The sequence below is a fragment of the Bombus impatiens genome, unplaced genomic scaffold (assembly GCF_000188095.3).
Source record: "Bombus impatiens unplaced genomic scaffold, BIMP_2.2 scf_0102, whole genome shotgun sequence".
Taxonomy (NCBI): Eukaryota; Metazoa; Arthropoda; class Insecta; order Hymenoptera; family Apidae; genus Bombus; species Bombus impatiens.
The window spans coordinates 4729562-4747978 of NT_176521.1; the positions used below are offsets into that span (position 1 = coordinate 4729562).

Below are 18417 nucleotides of genomic sequence, written 5' to 3' on the forward strand. Positions count from 1 at the left end.
AGATAAACTGGATCCTTTGTGTCTGACCTATGTCTTTTATCGCACTAGGTTTGCAAAATGTCAACCTGTCGATATCTCTAATACATTAAACGTCCATTATTCGAGTGAATTACTTGCAACTTTTTCCAATAAAAATAAGAATCCGGAGAATAGAAATTCAAGCATGAAATTTCACTTACTGTTAGCATCTATTTAGATTCGCGAATGCGTATGGAAATTAACCAATTTCTATTTTTCAGGGTATACTCTCGAGCTTTGATCGAGAAGCCGACTGAAATTATTCTGATTATCAAGTCAAAAAGGTATGAACGTAAATGATAGGAAAGTGGAATATAGAAATTTTTGAAATGAAATTCAAGAAATAGATAGGAAGACAGATAAATGACGAAAAACTTCGCGGCATTGACTCATGAAATTTTCTTTCTGTGTATTAGATATATCTTAGTTCCTCTACGACTCTATGATGCCAACAACGTACGTCAATTTTCTTCGTTCCTTTTTGTCTGGACTTTGCCACGGAAAATTCTGTTTCGTGTCTCATCTATTTTCTGACTCGACACGTCTCTGACCTCTCTCGCTTCGCTGAATCCTCCCTTCGTACGTTTCCATTTTCTTACTTTTCAAGCTTTCTTTCTGCGTTAGTCGAGTTACCCTTTCTTCGGGTTTAATGGCTGAGATTTTTATTTTCACCTTCTCAGCGGCTTATACCATCTCTCTTTTGAGCCACGCATACAACGACACGCCCTTATCCATCTGCTCGGTGGTTTTGTAAATTCGCGTCTTTTATCGTCTTAAACTCCAGATTTCTGTCTTTTGTACTTTATAACGGCGAATCTTATCTCGGTTTCATTTCAAACGAATAATATGCGTTTGGATTCAACTGTGTTTTAGATTTCTTCGCGATTTCTTGCAAAACGAAGACGTTTGAAGTTTCAATAAAAAGAAGAAACGTAAGTATACTATATAGACAAAAATAAATGTTCGAAAGTTATTTCGAACTTTATGAACGTCACGTGCGAATAAATCTCCGATCTCTCGCCGCACACACCCTTTCTTTTCTTTTTTTCTTTTCTAAAGATTTCTAGTTTAAAAAAATTCAACGCTGATATATTGAAAGCACAAGACACAATAAGCGAGGATTACGATATTTTAATTCATGTAAAATAGTGTTGTCTACGACGTTCATGGAGTTGCATAATTTTGCGAATAACACGAATCTCGACGAAGATAAAAATATTGATTTAGCACGTAATAAAGTAGATTTCCCAAATCGTTTTCGCTTTCTGCAATATGAATCTACTAAACATAAATCAATGTATATAAAAATCTCGTCTAAATCAAAATAAAGTAGATTTTTATTATAAACCGATAAAATAGATTTATAGAATCGTTTTCTCCGGTTTCCTTCCACGAAAACGTCTATTTTTGGTAGCAAGTTAAAAATAATCCCTACAATTTCCTTTGATCGTTCACCAAGATAAACACTAGATGAGAATCTATAAATTCTTATGCAGCTTATATCGTTTACCTTTACCCGTTAACTAATACTCGAAGAACCATTAATTAATCCATTCAAAAGCCACAGTAATCAATTGGAACATTGAAAAACAGAGAGAAGCGATTTCCTTACGAAAATATTATTGCTTTGAATACGCCTAATTTACTATGCATTATTATTATGCCACCTGTCTACGATAAACAAACTCGTTCGATCAGAATATTTATTTTTCAAGAATGTTAATCGCGGACCTAGATAATTTTCAAGATGAGAAATTTCCGAAAAGCAAAGTTTGGCTTCTGAAAAGCACTATTATCATGAGAATAGATTCTAACAGTGGAACATAGTAGCGTTGACTTCGAAAATTCCTTACGGGCAATTTGCACGAATTGTACGGAGACTTAAGCTTGTGACTCGTCTTGATATTTACAACGAATTTGCATTGCAGAAGGCGATATTTTTCATCCGTAACCTGATTTGAAAGTCGTTGCGACGACGCCACCACGATATTCCGGAAACGATGGTCTGGAAGAAAACCAGCGAAATTACGAGACGAAGCTAGCCAAGTGCAAATCCTCTTCGTAAATCGTGTGAAGCTTCTTTGGCAATTGCCACAGAAAATAGTTGTACGTAAATATCTCTATATTCGATCTAGCAGTTCGAAAGGAATAAGGACAGCTGGGTGAGCAGATGAGAGGAGTGGGATTCTTCTCAAACGATGACTCAATTTTTGTCAATTAAATTTATAATGGATTTGCACGTGTTTAGTAGCAATAAGATATTGGGCCGAGATATCGTCCTTTTTCGAATGAATCTGATTATACTCGAATTTCTTATATTAGATTTTAACACGTGAAAGCTCTGATTTCATTGTATTAATTTCCTAAATCTTGCTGTCGTCAATAAATATTTTTATCTTTGTAGATGTATTAATATCATAGTTCAATTTTTGTTAATTCCAGATGAGTTCAATGTTTTAGCATTCCCGTATGTAAGCTAGAATTTAGTAAAGTACGAATCGTTAAAATCGAAATGAAGTAAAAATCGAATAAATTAAAACGTATGTTAAAGATGCAAATCTATCGAGAAGGCAAAATAATTATTTCCAGCTATTCGACATTGCATAACGTAAAGAATAAAATAAAACACACTTCAATTTTTGTTTACTGTTTCAGTAAGATTCAAGAAATACCCTCGCAATATGGAATATATGTTACTCAACAGACCCCATAATGATGTTCTCCATAGATCCAGAGAGTTCATCTTTCTAATTCAAGCAGAAGAAAAGCAAACAACCAATTTAACAAAGCACAATGGACTCTGCTTCAACAAAGTCAAGGAACCGAGGGTTCTGGTCCTGACATCAAATTAATATGTTCAAGATTCGAACATTCGAGAGACAAGTGCCATGAGAATGAATTTTTTAATGAATTTACGAGGCCAATGGACGATCAACGTTAAACCACGAAGCAACTATTCAGCTGTAAAATGGATTATTTATAAACATAAAACCGGTTCGTCAAGATTCGTCCAGATGGCAACACCAGTTGAAAGCTTACGCGGGAACTTGAAAGCTCGAGAGTTTTTCCGATGAGGCCGCCAGATGGAGACGAGCTTACGTCGCGGATGTAAAGCGTCGCTTTTGAAATTTAGCGTGGAGCTAACTAATCATATCACGCAATTTTGTGTCATATAAAATATACTAACTTACGGAAAATTTCGAACTTTTATTACTTCCACTAGAATTTTCTTTCATTTTTCTTTAATTATTTAATTCAGATCTAAAGAAGTAAATTTAAAAATTGCGTTGGTGTGTCTAATGGAAAATACAGTGCAACATATGCTCGTCCCGTAATACAATTTCCAAATTCACTGCTATAAATCATAAAAATTACGATTGGCTGGCTGTTTACAGCTACTTGCGAAGAACAGCGAGACATAAAAATAGAATGAATGGTATACGAACGAAGAAGTTCGATTTTTATATTTTTCATTATACTCGTTACAGTATGATGGATGTTTTTTAACGAAATACAATGAAAAATAATGAGTTTGAGTTAATAGAGTATAATCCATCAATATACCTATGCTCTAATAAGAATATAATGCTTAATGTTAGAGAATATTATAGTGGGAAATAAAACTACCAAAGCTACGAAATTTGCACAGCTATCAATACGTACATATTTGTGAAAAATATATTTTTTTACAAAAACAAGACAACAATCCTGTACACTCTATTCATTTTATATAAAATTAGGTCTAATATCCTAATGGAATATATCTCTTTACTGAAATTTGCTTTCATTTCATACATTATTCCACTGACGATCAAATGTGTTACACAATTGGCAATAGACAAGCTGTTTATAAATTTTGTTCGGAAACTAAAAAATGGAGAATGGTAAATGTCATTGATCGATCGATCGTAATTAGAAAAATCTAGTTGGCTGGTTTGAGTATCTAAATCGTTTTAATATTAGGTGAGTTTCTATGCGAATCAATGTTTTAATTGTTTTACTAAAACGCGTATGAAGAAGTAGAAAAGCAATATGGGGCTATCGGTGACACTAGTTTTATGAAATTGCATTCTGCAGCTGACTAAGTCAGAAGAATGCGATTTTTTCGTTAGAATAATGATTGCGGAAATTTAGTTGCCGAATATGTTGTAACTCTATTCTTCAATCAAACAAATTAATTTTCTATGTTTTTCTCTATCAGTGCAATATTTCGACAGAAGGCAAGCGAATAGAATTCGGCAATAGTAGCAAAAAACTAAACAATTTTGCATACAATACTTTGACATTACTGTAATAAAAGTTAATTAAAAAATTATTTAACGAAGAAACTTGACTTATATCACGAAGAATTAATCATACAGAATTTGATCAAGATTAATTACATGAATATTTGATATTTAAAGTTTCAATACATACGAACAAAATCTTGTTTCACATCAAATTACGTTGAACTCATCTACTTTGCTTTGCATTAACAACTGTGTTTTCAATTTAAATTAAACTGAATTGTGAAATGGAATTATATTAAATTAGATTTTCTACTGGTGGATGGATTCCACTTAATATTAATGTAAAATAAAGGAAGTTCTGGCAAAAGAAATAACAAAAATTCTAATTCAGTTAGAATTAAGATTTCAGTCAAATCGTGATAACATATTTCATGAAAGAATTACCTGATCTTGGTCGAATTATATTTAATATAAAGTACTAATTAACTAAAGCGTTGTATTAATCAACTGAATTAATTCTCAATCTTCTTTTCTTTCTTTTTATCTTAGCCAAAGCTGCAGTTCTTCCCTTTCAAAGGAGTAATCTCAACCCTCTGTTTATTTTTACAACACCAAAAACTCCAATTAACGCGTACCATGCATCAATTCGATGGCAACGAACAACGAAAACATTTATTTGTCGAAACAAGAGAACTCTTTGAACCGTAATACGTTAGAACTGTCAACTTTCGAGCGGACACTTTTTTCGCCGAGCAACGAAACGCTGAAAAATGAAAATGTTCGCGACACGTTGCAGAAAGCTTCCAAACGTACGAACATAATCACAGACAATACAGGGCACTGCTCTAAACGAGCTTCATTCATAAAATCTTTGCTACATATGTTAATGCCGTAATCAAGATAATAACAATTTATAATCATTCAGTCTGCAAAAGGATATCGCGAATATTTCAGCAAACGAATTTGTCGTTGGCGTACGTAACCTCATTAGTTAAACAAGGAAGATACATGCATGTCCTCGGTTGCAATTTCGTCGACGTCCATTCCGCGAGTAATTAATTCCGCTCTCTAATTAGCTTCGCATTCTCCGGATTATTCTGGATTCTCGTGTTCAAAACGGTCTAGAAACTCTTCATTGTACAATTGTTGGTTTAAAACGCTTCTGATGTTCCTGCGCCCGCAACCGATCTTTCCGTATTTTACACTTTACCTTCGTATTATAAACGATCATTTTGCAACGATTATATGTTATATTAATAACGATTACAGTGTATCTATCTTAACGTGTGTTTTCTTATTTCCATTGGAATTTTATTTCTTATAATTCCGTCATTAGAATTATTATGGAACTACTGTATTAGATTAAAAGAAGTTGTACTTCGTTACAGAATTTTTATTCCAACTTATAATAGAATTATTCAGGATTATTATGGTATATTAGATTGTTTTTAGTCGGTCTTTACAGTCAATTTGTTGGCATTATATATAATAATTTCGTACAATAAAGTGAAAGATATTTTTTCCTTATTTTTAGTGAGACAAGTTACGATCTGTTTAAAAACTTAACAAAATATTTAATTTTTGTTGAAAATGACAACGTGAGTTCGTGCTCGCCATCCATATGCAGATGCGTTAGTTATAAGAAATAGTAAATAGAGGATGATCCTAGTTACAATCGATAGATTAAATCGATAAAGATGCCTTTTTGTTCTTATCCCTAGTTTTTTGTAAGCGCGTGCAATAAAGGTTTTTTTGGCTCACAACGGTGTGATAGATTTATCCATTGAATAAAATAATAACTATTGTGATCCTACCTCTGAGTATAGAAATAACAACAATTTTCATTTGGTTTAATATTATATAATTTTGTTTAGTACATAAACTACAAAGCATCGTAATTTATCTAGACGCAATAATACATAGAATAAAGTATTCAAATATTTCGAACATACCCTTGCAAGTATTGAACTAGCTTCTGCAATATCCAATAAAGATCTCCATCTTTTCTTTTAAAAGAAATATAAGAGAAAATTGAACTGATCGAGTAGAATATTCTGTTACAAACAGGTATAAGCTACTTGAGAGAAGAAATATTCGTAAATATGAATATTCTGTGAAATGTAGAGAGAAATTTAATTACAATATATTACAAAATTATGTTACATTATGTTATACGTTTTCACACATTTTTTATACGTTGTATTATAAATTGTAATATCAGGGTAATTTCAATAAACAACTCGTTGCACTCGTTGCTTTCTCCTTTGACAGAAAATTAATTTAAATTTCCGACGAATATCAAATAAAGTACAGACATGTTAAAACGCCAATAATTTTAATAATTCCGCGATTGGAAAAAGATCGAAAGTATTCAATGAGAGCTTTCACGAATCCCTTCCTAACTTCACAGGTCGTTGGTGAATAGAGGAAACTTTCCATCCACGCAGCTGTTTCGAGTAGGATATTTTTAAGCTGCGCTCCAAAATTTTCGCCAATGTTGTTGCCCATTACGTCAGAGCCTTCACGGTCAATATGATTGTTTCTTGTTATATTAAATCAAAACGAAAAAATAAGTATTTCGAGACAGAGAGCCTCCTCTATCGACCTTCCATTCCCTCTGGTCTTTAATTCTATTAGCATGGCAATAAATCACCGCGATTTAAAATCGAACAGTTCGATATTGCGAGAGATGGAAAGCTTCCAATTATCGTTTGTAAAAATTACGAAACTTCCTTAGTAGTTTCGAAAGGTTGCAAATCACTCCATACATCATTGATCAATAGATCCGATATTTGTAATTTGTTACAGTAATTTTACTTACAAATTTATTTCAATTTGCCTTATGCAAATTTACTTAAAATTTTATCTTCATTTTGTTTGTTGAAATTTATCTTTAATTTTATTTTAATTTCAGTAACGTAATAGCTCACAAAGTACTTGCAAGATTTTTGCACAGTCGAAAGTCATTTCATGCGTGAACGATTAAATGATTTTTTAACGACTCTAGTATCTATCTATTTTTCACAAATCGAATATTCAATCTTATGGTTTATTTTACTAACAAATAATTTTGCACGAGATACAAAACACTCGCGATGTATTTGCACCAAGTGAAATCGCCGACAATTTAAACAAGCAATTATTGCTTGTTGAAAGGAATTCGCCGCGCGAATAATCAGAGTAATTTTAATATCAGGGGCAACGTTTGAATAAAACGAATGATGGAAAGTTTCCGAGCGACGTTCGAGAATTTTTGCGACGAAGATTTTGTTGAACTTCGGATTCATTTAAAAGTTTTGAAGAACACATAAAGTAGCACCATTGAAAGATGAAAAAGTCTCAGTTAAGGATGTGATGAGTTTACACAGAGTTACGAACTTGGCCCTTAACGATTGATCGACAAGTTGAAGTAGCAGTTCGCCATTTCTAGTTTCTGATATTTACATTCTTAAAGCGATTAAGTCTTTAGTCGCGTATATCATTAAAAAAAAAAGAACTAGAATTAATACTTCTATCCAAATATGTAAAGTATCTCAAATATTGAAATTATCTGCCTAAGAACTCAAAAGATCAAACTTGACACTTAATAAAAATAGGACAAAAATTGCATAAAGTTCCAATTTATATATAAATTTCAGTTCATATTCACAACTTTCGTCGATGAAGAATAAGTGAAATGAGGTTTCTAAATCCGCATGATGGCTGAAATATTGAAACTGTCCGACTAATCACGCAGAAAATCACTTTGCAGATTTCAGAGATATTAAAAATATTCCACAATTTATGCACGCCGCAATTATTCACAAGAGATACGTAAAATGAAGATTTCTATCTGCAGGATGTTGAAACTATCCGATAGCCCGAATTTTCAACATTTTCAAAAAACACAGAGAAGTTCGCATACGCGATGCTTTATCACAAAAAGAAAGACAAACGAATAACAATGCGAGCAGATTGGCATCGTTGAGACACGTGCGTGTCATTACATAACGTAACAACGAGCTTTTTATCGGGAACGCGTTATTTCTGTCACGAGGCTATTTTGCGAGAACACTTTCAACGGAATTGAGGAAAGTGTAAGCCGCGTCTCGCTGCGCGGCCTTTGATTAAAAATACGGGCATTCAGGCAAAAGGTGGATATCTTTATTTTTATTCATCGATAGACCACTATAGGCCACGGAAGGCCACCTTATGGAGCACTGACACCAATGTTTACGACACGTGCACGTCTTTTATAATTTTCAAGATTTGATTAAAAACATGATCACGTCCCAACAGAATATCGTAAACTTCAGATCAGATTTTTAATCCATTCGTTATGATATATTCGCGACTGAATGCATTGTTCACATCTACAGTTTCATTTATTAATATTGGACCAATTAAGAACAATTAACAAAAAACACGGAAACTCACTGCGAAATTATCAAAATGTTTAAGAATTATTGTCTCGTTTGAAATGTTAGACTATAAAGAAATTATACAGGGTGGTTGGTAATTGGTGGTACAAGCGGAAAGGGGGTGATTCTACGCGAAAAAATAAGTCGAAAATATAGAATAAAAAATATTTTTTTTTTAATTTTTCCGCTTGTACCACCAATTACCAATCACCCTGTATATTCGGAATTATAATACTAATCCTATTGAGAGAAATAATCTGATGACATCTATTAAAATCAGACACGAACTTTTACAATGACCTAACAATTTTGTAGAAAATATGTTATTATTATTTGAAAATATATTGTAATTATTACTGCACTTGTTATTATTCGATTCTATGCAATACTTCGCATATTAAATGATTTTATGACGCGGATTCAGAATCTGAAAAGACTTCTTGGAATTTCTAGTTCACTTCAGGTTTTTTCAATGGAACTTACGCTAGAAAAATGCAAAGATCGACACGTTCCCAGTTAATATAATTCACCAAACTACTCTTGCGATTGTTCTATGTACAATACATGTACACTTACATACATTGAATCGCAACCCTGCACGAATACAAAGTTCTGTTCCATTAATTAGTTGTTACTGTTGTTTATACTAATATTAATGACATTTATTAATTCCAATAACTCGTATCTTCGCTAATAATATTAGTTCAGTTCGGTTGATTTTTCGGCGCAACCAAAATTTCCAAAAGTGCTTGCCACGGATGCATAGGATTCCAATTTTAAACAAAGACAATAACAAGTATAGTAACGTCGGGTCTCATTAATTACTTTTACATGGAAAAAGGGTTCGGTACGCACGCGAAAACTTCCAGCGTGAATCAAACTATGGGACGTTTGCACGTCTTCGTCGCAACAGGAGTAAGAAAGCCTTCAAAGAGAAACGTAAATCTTATCTGCGATATGTATGTATCCACTAAGCACGTCTGGGCGTTTTATGAGCGGACTCGAGTGACCGCAGCAAAGAAGATCCTTTGTTTGAAGAGGAAGCAATGAAAACATGGTCGAGACACCAGCCGAGAAAAATCGTGGAAAGTCGCATGATGTGTGAAATTATTAATACTGGAACTACTAAATCTGTCAAAATTATGTATTGTAGGTTTATTTCCATCACATCATATTAATCATAATGATCTATGCACGGTATATTCAGTATCAAACAGTTGAATAAATTTTCGTAAATCAATAGGAAATCATCTTCGTATATAAAGAAATTTCATTTTGAAATTTTTATTATTTTATTCTGAATCTCAGTTCATTATATTCATTATATTCTTCTTGTATAATCCTCGAACACAATCGTAAAGAAAATTTACTAGATTTGTAGCTCGTTTCACTATCAATTATGATTAAGGAAACAGTGCAAGTTTTTAAGATTCTTTAATAAATAAACGACGCCGTAATTTTAGTATTATAATTTTAGTAGTTAACGTGAAAGTTGCATAGGATATCAAGGTGCTATAGAATGTTCCAGTATATATCGAAGATCCAGCTTAATGAATGGTTCCATTTCTCCAGTCGCGAGACTTGTGCCTTAAACTTTAAATGGACCGTTAACTCTTAGTTAATAACTAATTGAAATACGCAAGGCTTCGTCTAAAAGTTTGTCTACTCTAAATAATTAAAATCTATCAATATCCGCTTTAACTGAAACTAAACTTTCTACATCTTATTTATACGAATATCACGTTCTAGGGATGTGTAACTGTAATAAATTTGACGCAATTTTATACACGTCTATTTCAACACAAATGAACAGCGATCCAAACAATATCTACGTTCGCACATCGTTTCATCCCGAGATGAACGAATGAAATTTATTTTCGACTGGATGGACAAACCTCGGATCGAATATATGAATACGTAAGTACACAAATAGCTATGAGTTACAATCGAAGCCAGATCCGTCTGCAACAATGTGTCTCTTCATTATTTTCCTGCAATATGTGTGTGTCCATGGTTAAAAATATGTACAGTAGTTCACTAAATTATTCGAAGATTTTTATGAATAAATTATGTGTATCATTCGAAAGATTTTGAAGTTTCATTAGTATCGTAACAAAGTACGACTATCGTGACTATGTTGGTACAGTTTGAAATGAATTTGATAATGTACGTAGAAGCTACAAAATATTTAATGTAGGTATATGTTTATTATATGTTTAAAATGGGTATATTAATTTTTTCACTAAATATATGTTTGCAGTAGGTATCTTGTAGTTCGTGTATATAACTTCTATTTATGTTATTGAACATGACAATACTGAAATTTGTTGATTCTGGTAATTATTTTGAACAGTACATTTATAGCGAATGCATATCTTTCCGACACGAACAGTATGTTTTTTTATCCGCGAGATATAAGTTGAATTTTATTTCACGCGAGAACTACTGCATTTATATTCCAGAGAAATATATTTGTATAGGAAATACGCATCAACGTGAATAATTTATGGTTTTATTCGTTATAAATGTAGTTCTGGGAATTTTTATATTTCATGCCGAGTTTCATATTGGATTTCATACTGTAATTTCCAATGCAAATATTACATTTCCAATTTGTTTTTCTTTTCCTATTCGATGTGATTTAAGCCGAGTTATTCGCCAGCTTAACAACGCTGCAATATTTTTTTAGTATATTCGTATTAAAATAAGCCGAATCTCAATATTGAATTGAAATTCGTTTATCGGATCTCGTTACCGTGGATTTTGTAATGTAGTCGTCAATCGTTTAAAATTATAACCGAGATATATTTTACTAAAGATAAATTTTCCTTCGCCGTCTGTGACAATAAATTTAATAGTTATTATATAGAGGCTCTCTTCGCAATATGTTTCATTCCGTTCTCTATCGATAAAGATATTATCAATATTACACACCTGTTTCAATGATTGCGAATAAATCGTAACAGCAACATAAAATATCGAAGAATTTTTCTTCGTCGATGTTTCATTTTATGCTACTTATTATCAACAAAAATATTATACTATATAAAATTCCAATTTAATTTAAAGTTAGTATAATAATTATGAAGAAACTGTAAGAACAAGATATCACACGTTCTCCATTTTTCAAGTATGTCTAACATTTTAATATTTCTTCACATTCGTCAACATATTAACGCATTACAAACAGCTTGATCAAACTTTAATTAGCTGTTGCAATCAAGAAACAAGGTTCTTCCATCCACTTGAGATTAGACAGAGGACAATGATACTTATACGACGAACATGATGGCAGTGGTCCGATGCGACCACCTGACGACGATTCGTCACACGATATATTGGCGCCTAAACCCCATTAAAATTGACCAAGGATTTTCTGTCACGAGTACGGGATCGCTGGTACCACTTACTATCGTATTTCTGTCCCGATTTGAACCACGTATCGTAGAAGCTGGATCTAAGTTTAGGTGTACACGATCAGTTTACCAGGTTCATCGACGGATCGAATAAAACGAACTCGCCAGTGTGAACAATAAACTGAACATTTCTTTCCACGCTATAGTATTTAATAATTTACTTAATTAGAGTTGACGATCATCTTTTAAAGATTTTTGCTTAAAGTAAGAAATCATTTTTTCTCTTTTACAAATACAATTTTTTATTTATAATTCGTGTTTAATTCCTGCGCTTATTTATCTGTATTTGATGTTTAAATTAATATTAATTCTTATGCGTCCTTCTAGAAAATAACTTTTTATCATATTATTAAAATAACCCGGGAAATATTTAAAATTTCAAGCCGCTTAACCGTAACGAACAATAAAGACGGAAAAGAATAAAAAGCATGGTATTATAATTAAAATTAGAAAGCTTTCCGAAGAATGTTTCCGTGAACGTACCTTCATACATATTCCGATGAACTATATAAAAATAATTAAGAAACAAAGCATTGGTTCCCAATCAACATTTTCTTTATGTACAGACAAATAGATGAATTAACCTATGTCAAATAAATTTGTCTTTTTATAGATGAATCATTAAACAAATAATAAAGAATGAAATTAATATACTAGAAATAAAACAGTATACCTTCAGAATCTACAACAAAGCCAGCATTCCTCATAATTCACTTTCTTGAAGTACGAATCGCTAAATAACAAAGAATCACAAAGAATAATTTTATCTGTTTGTATATGTGTATATCTAAAGTAATACGATCTCAAGAAGAAATGTACTGTATTTAATAAATTGTTTATAGCAGAACAACCAACTGGTCAGACAGACCAGCTTCTATGAAGCTTCAAGAAGTCAATAAAAGACAATCGATAATATATTGACCAATTTCCTAACCAGGATATCTTACATTCATAACGAAGACAGTATATTCTTGGAAATTATTGAATTATTTAAAAGGAAGCGGATAATTGGACAGAAAAGGGGGAAAGGGGGAGAAGAAAAGACAGTGAGAAAGTTCCGAGTGAAACAAATAACGCTGAGTGTCCGAGCTATATAATCTATAGTTCCACGAAACTGGCAGTGAACGAGCGTCCGTGCTCAAATTAGTTTCCATCCAATAAATACCTTCAAAAATACTACCTTCATAAATAATACTTTTTGAGATGGAGCGCAACATTCTGTTAATATTCTAAGCATTTGTATCTATCACAAGAAAATGATGAAATAAATATGGATCCACTCTAATGCAACGATGCTATCCCGTAATCCTCGAACACGTAGTATATCGTACCTTGTTTTATTTTAAGAACGTCTAGTCGACTGTTAAATTAATAAGCTCACCGTTTTCTCGAAACAAATACTGCAAGGATAATTAAAACGTACAAGAGACTATTCCTTCTCTAAACACGTTTGATTAATTCTCGAAGCAAATTCGTTGTCTTTACCTTTTCTATGAAATTTTCTCTGTTCACCTTCTCGATATGCATAGCTGCTTGACGTTCTCTCTGAAATTCTCTTGTTAGGTTCCCTTGCGAACTTTCTGCGACAACTTTTGCTCATTATGCATTGTTTATTCCTACGTAGCTACAGAGAAACGAGTCACACGAACCTCTAAATTCTCCTCTAAATTTGATTCTAGAATTCTCATCATCAGTACGTCATTCTCACACTTCTGAGAACTCCCATACTTTTACGACCTTATGGTTATTGCTGTCTTATTCGAATTTGTCAACTTCGATGGGAAGTCCTTCCGCGATAGTAATTACTTGCCACAGATCTCTCCACTTCGGCTTATTTATCGATTTAATATAAATACGATAATATAGATAAATCTATTTTTCATACAAATATAATGCAACGAAAGGTGAAATTTCTAGCAATCGCACCTACAACATTTCTAAGAAAAATTACGAATTGATCATTTTAATCAGTCTGATAATTCTAATGCTAGTCTCCACTTTTCGATTTAGCTACAGAATTCTCCATAAAATTCCACTAATATCCTACAAATTTACCCGCGTGCAAACCTACTTCCTCAAACTCCTCTTTCGTACGAAACAGACGTTATTCGAAACCTCTTCCTCTCTTCAATAATTCCACCAGTGACCACCTTCCAACCCCTAAGCCAGCCAATACGCGACACATTCCACCGTACTTAATCCGATCGATTTCGCTCGAGATGAGCCCAAACAAAACTCGTACAACACGAGAGCGATCAATTCGCAGGGCAACTGGTATTCGGTAGATTCATGGACCGAAGGAAGGCGGGATCGAGAAAAGGATAAGCGGCAAGCAGCGAGGACGGACAACGAAGCGAATCTATTTCGAGAATCGGCCACGGATCGGCCTCGGTGCGTCGAGCATGACCGAGCACCCAACCACGAAGAGAGAAAGAGCAAAAGGGGCGCAAGACAGAGAGAGTGTTCGCTAATTGAGACGCCAGAGGCATCGACCAGAAACCAAAACGGAAGCAGCATAGCCTCTCTACCCTCGTCACTATCTGTCTGTCTCTTTCTTTCTTGCACGCCGACAGAAACTGCCCCTGGATCCCAACTTGCAACGATACCACGCGATCTTAGTTTTCGATCAACGAAGCGAGCCCAGAAATTTGTCCAACGTCGACGCGTTGCTTATTTCTGTCGGCTTCGTTAAGATTTTTCCCTCAAAGTTCGTTGTGTGCCGGTATCTAAGCGTCAGAGCTCGGTTTGAGAATTTTTGAGGCAAGTTTGAAGCCATTCGAGGTAAGTTTGAAGCCATTCGAGGCAAGTTTGAAGCCGTTTGAGGCCGTTTGAGGCCGTTTGAGGCAAGTTTGGAGGCGTTTGAAGTAGAAGATTTACTTTCTGTTGTAGCAGACGATCGAAATTTAATTTCGTTACATCTTCTATTAAATTTGGCTCCTAATACACATATCATAATTATAGTGAATAGACTGGGGTTTTCTATGCATTTAGGGAAAGTTTAAAGATACAACAATCACTATCATCAATCAAACTGTCATTTCATCGCACAAATTATACTATTTACATTACGGACATCTGTCTATAGATAGATTCTCTCTCTTTTATCTTGTTTAACATTCAACGAATGATAACTATCCTCACTTTGTATTTAATTGAACTTAAAACCAGATATGTTTGTTTTATGATTTATAATTCCTTTTGAAGATTTAAAATGTTTTTCTATAACGATGAGCTGGATCTACTCCTAAATAAACCTGTCAATTTCAAAAACAGTTGACTTCCGAGTATTTGGTCTGTATATGTTACGGGCAATGCATCAAATATTTAAAGAAGAATGCACTCTGCTCTTAAGTGAAAAACATTTTGTTTAATTAAATACCATAACGTTGTCCTTTACTTCTAACTTTCTCTCGTATCTTACCCTCCATTCAACAGCTTGAAGTCTAAATCATGGTGGAAATATCATCTAATTTCACACTAATATTTCCCGGCCTACCATTCCATTCAACAATATTGCGCTTCTACGTTTGATCTCGCTTCTTCCTCGGATATGCATGGTACATCTTTTGACGTGTTGGCGTTACTCGGCTTGCCAACTGGTGCATTTCATTCAAGATTGCATGACCTCTGAATAAAGGCCATCCTATTTACTCGATGTTACTCCATTTCCAACCTATTATTCACAACGATTGCCATTTACCTCAATAATCGCGGACAACTGCCGTGGAGACGCTAAATAGCAGAGATTCGAGTCACTTTTGGCACACGAGCTTCAAAAGAGAAATTTTATTCAAATCTGTTATATCTATTGCATCGAGGAAATGTCATTAATTTAGCTTTTTAGTAGACTTGTAAATGGTTAGATTTATGTTCATATTGTTCATATTATTATATGTGAATAATAAAATATGTAAGTACAATAAAAAAATTAGTAAAAGAAAATCTATTTGGAGGTATTCAAATGTTTTATTTATATACGTTTACTTATGATGATTATTGTAGAGATATGTGATGTATATAGTGTTCACGAATATATTTGAACACTTGCAATAATTTATTTTGATATCTCACATTACATTTCGCCTTAAGAAATAGAAACATTTTCAGATTTATTCAGATTATTTAAGTAAAAATTTTTCGTTGCTAGCAAGTAATATATTCTAGAGACTAGAAACTAAATAAACTTCTAGAATTAATTAAACATTGGATGACAAGTTTCTGACAAATTTTAATGAAAGACTAAAATAAATCGTTGATTTATCTAATAGTTCCACATTACGTGTATTTAATCGTTTCGTAATTTAAAAGATAATTCATCGTGCTGTCACTATGCATTAAACAATAGAGGTACGTTTCAGACACGTCGTTTGCTGTACATCGAGTATGCTGAGACGTTTCGGTCTAATTAATGAGCAAGCAAAAGGACAAAGACGGAGCCAGAAAATTGCAGATTCGCGGCCAACGTTAATATTTGAATTCGCCGTATAAACTAACATTTTATCTACGTTGTAAGCGGATTCAATTCCGAAAGGAATATTCCCAGTCAATATTTTGAACGAACTCTATATTTATATCTTCGCTAGAATTACAATTTAGCAACTAGTGTTTGAATGAGAAAGGAAACACGAAAGTTGGTCAATGTAAATCTTTTGATTCGTTGTCTGTTATTCTGGCTAATGTACAATAGTAACTTTTAAAAATCCGAATAAATATAATTAAATAAATGTCATGTAATGTAAAACTGGAACATTTAAATCCAGAGATATTAGTAAGTATTACACATAATATAATATGAAAATTATTATCTTATAGATCTCATAGTTGTAAACAATCTATATTTAGTAAAATTCATACAAAATTATTACTAGAGTTTTTACTATGCGTATATTTAGATATTTAAATGTTTACGAAGGAAGGAAGAATAAGAAAGGTGCACTTAAAAAGTTGCAACACGATCTGAGTATACAACTATAAAAGAATGTATTACATTTTTGGACTAAAGACGCACATTAGATACATCTTACTACAGGAAAACAATATTATATCATATTTGAAAAAGAAATGATTAAGAAAGAGATAGAAATATCAATATGAACAGGTTAAACGTTGAAGAAAGTAAAGTCTGACTATGACTGTTCATTTCTACTAGCGCGTAATCTACTTCCTCACATCTCTCTCCATTAAATTCGCGAAAGAACAATGCACTTTAACACGCTTCGTGTAATATTTACTTCAACGCCATTAATTTATTTATAAATATAATATACAAAGAAATCAAGCGTTATACAAAATATCATTCTTTCCCAAAATGATTTACTTGCATCTTTCGAAAGAAATTTCCAAATCATTCTCCTTCATTCTCCTAATACCTACCTAATCAATGTGACGATCATTGACCGTTTTACATAAAAATATAATCACTCATCCTATCAAACATATTCCTAAGAGCATTTTCAAATCTTTTCAGACATCAAGAACTCCATTATTCACGGGGAACGTACAAAGAAAATTTCCTCAACGCAGCGTCCTGAGTATATACGGCCACTAAAAGCATTTATTACTCATGCTCTCACGCGAAACTGCATCACTAACCTACCATTTTCATCGCTATAATCAATAACGCGACTTACTATGTGTTCCCAACAAATCTGGCGAACTGCGTCCGAGTAGAACGAATATTTCATCGCATGTTCGCATAAACGTCAGTACTCTAACGTCCGAAGGTATATACGAGTACGACATAACATTGTTTCGAAGGGGGTCGCTAAAAGAATCGAGGAAAAATATTTACGTGTACCGCATTTCGTATCGACGCAGCCATCGACGTTGTAATTCACATTGGGAATGACGTTGCCAAGGAAGCGGCCACGATACGATGGCTGGCTAGCATCTGCAACGAGAATTTCAATTTCGACTGCAACAGGTCTAAATAGCGGCGAGCGCCTACCGTGTCGTACTGTGAATATAAATAAGTCAGCCCGCAAGCAATGACGTGGAATTGCTGCTGAAACAGACGCAGCTATCGACGTCACGATGATCGCGCCATCGACAGCCTCTGTAAACGACCACTCGAAATATCCGACCGAATCGTCGCTGGCCCACGCTATCCTGGCATCGATAACGACCGTCGTTCGAGGAAATTTTAGAATTTTATTGAGGTATTGAAATTTCGCGGCTTGGGGTACAGTCGGATGACCTGTTAATTATTTTAGTTCGTGCGTTATAGATTTGGAGAGATGAAGATTTAGGCGATTGGAAGAATGGATTGTTCAATATGTAAACAGTTTGCACTTTATATTCGTCGCTCCAGTTTTTCACCGCTCCCTGTCTCCGCTAGTTTTCAAACTGAAAAAA

At 33.6% G+C, this 18417-nt stretch overlaps 1 protein-coding gene and 1 long non-coding RNA gene across 9 annotated transcripts in view; one reads left to right on the forward strand and one right to left on the reverse strand.

The window, feature by feature from the left end:
- LOC100741966 (tropomodulin) overlaps positions 1–18417 on the reverse strand; it is a 113696-nt gene that overhangs the window by 81928 nt on the left and 13351 nt on the right. The window lies entirely within an intron of this gene.
- Positions 1581–3653, forward strand: LOC117151179. Its single transcript, XR_004460914.1, has 2 exons — positions 1581–2124; positions 2423–3653. It is a non-coding gene; the product is annotated as an uncharacterized LOC117151179 (long non-coding RNA).